The 1,843-nt window shown below is 44.6% G+C and overlaps 1 non-coding gene across 1 annotated transcript; it reads right to left on the reverse strand.

Annotated features, from left to right (window-relative positions):
* Nucleotides 1-855: 855 nt before the first annotated feature.
* Nucleotides 856-928, reverse strand: trnak-cuu (transfer RNA lysine (anticodon CUU)). The gene has a single exon. It is a non-coding gene; the product is annotated as a tRNA-Lys (tRNA).
* Between the last annotated feature and the right edge of the window lie 915 nt (nucleotides 929-1,843).

The raw sequence follows: 1,843 nt of genomic DNA on the forward strand, positions 1-1,843 counted from the left end.
ATGCTGTCTGCTTCATTCCTGGGGAAAATGTCCCGTTCACACTGGATGCAACACTTTGATACTAATCTACTGAAAATAAAAGGCGGATGTGCCGCAGGGTGATAGAGTCATGTTTAATTTTGGGGTGACTGAGAATATAAATAGCAGAGGATGGTTTCGATCCATCGACCTCTGGGTTATGGGCCCAACACGCTGCGCTGCGCCACTCTGCTTTTTAGACCCACTGTGTTCGCAATTGCTGTTCTGCGGCAGCCACATAACTATTTTACTCTTAAACGAGAACCACGTGTTGTGAAGCTCACCTTGGCTGGACAATAACACGGAACATCAGCACGTCTGTAACAGACAGAGAAAGACACACAGTAAAGCAGGAAGAGACTATCAGGACACACACACAATGACACACAGAAAAGGTGCCGAGCAAACCAGCAAGGTACTGAAATGGAAAAACTGGTTATTTAGGAAAAAGGGATTTTCTGTTCCACAAAGATAGGCAATTAAATGTTTTTCCTGCTGTGTAACTGTGCTCTCTGCTGTCTGCTGTGTAACTGAGCTCTCTGCTGTGTAACTGTTCTCTCTCTTGGAACCGTGACTGTGCCGGTGACAGATCTTCACTGTGATTGTGTCAGATCATTCCCTGTTGTGTAAATGTGTTCCCAGTTGTGGAAATATGATCCGTCTGAAGCAGAACCTTTCTGCGCCATTACTGAGACGAAATTTCAATTCCAGATTAAGTAAATCTTGTCACGAAAGATCAGTTCAGGCCTCTGGAGTCCCAGTTCAGGAACATATCCTTGTGTTCCTGTTATCAAATCAGTCCGATCAGCTCAACACTCTCAGATTACAATATGGAAGCGCCCAACGTGGGTCTGGAACCCACGACCCTGGGATTAAGAGTCCCATGCTCCACCGACTGAACTAGCCGGGCTGATGTCCAAATTACCATTAACCCTCTTCCTGAGGAGATTAGAATTTGCTAAGCAACGAACTTTGTGTCAAACCGTTTGCTAAAAATCGATTAATTCTTCAGTCACAGTCGTTGGGAGCATGGCTCGAACCTACTGGGGAAAGTCCAACACCTTAACCACTCGATAATCGCAGCTGTGTTCAATAGGTCATTCATTAAACATTATAAAACATACAAAACATTATAAAACCGGCCTGGAGTCACTCCAGGAAGTTCTTGCATTCCGGCGATGAATGGTGCCCCGGTGTTTATGTGAGGAGCGGTTGAATCTACCTTAAAATGACCATTGGATTTGGAGAGAAGCCTTGAGAGACTCGAAAATCCCAGCTCCCGAAACGCACGATTTCACGAATTCAATTGTTTGCGTAAGAAAAACAGTTGCATTGGAAATATCCTCGAAGTTCATTTTTGCTTTACATGGAACAGCACAGAACTTCCCAGTCTAGATCCAAATTAAAGCATGAGTGGGGTGCAGGATTGGAGGGTCATGCAGAGTCGATGGGCCGAATGGCCTCCTTCTGCATTGTACTGGTTTCTAGGGAAACAGAGAGAATCACAGTATTTATTCACATGCGATAAACATCAGCCCGTATGTCCCATGCGGTGGTCGCGTGGCCTAATGGCTAAGGCATCTGATTTCTGTGAACCTAATGAAGCTATCAGAAGATTGGAGGCTCGAGTCCCACCGCGATCGTTTGATATAGAAATCCGGTGGAACTTGCTGTCAGCCGAGTTTTCCTTCCTCCGTTCAAAGTTTCACCTTTCCAGCCAAACGTTGCAGGGCTCTTTTTGGAATATAATTTTTTGGAACATTGTTCATTCAATTCGCTTTCATCTTAGTATTTTATTTATCCCCTAATGAATCTGTTTGACTTG

Source organism: Scyliorhinus torazame, chromosome 24 (genome assembly GCF_047496885.1).
Source record: "Scyliorhinus torazame isolate Kashiwa2021f chromosome 24, sScyTor2.1, whole genome shotgun sequence".
NCBI classification, from domain to species: Eukaryota; Metazoa; Chordata; class Chondrichthyes; order Carcharhiniformes; family Scyliorhinidae; genus Scyliorhinus; species Scyliorhinus torazame.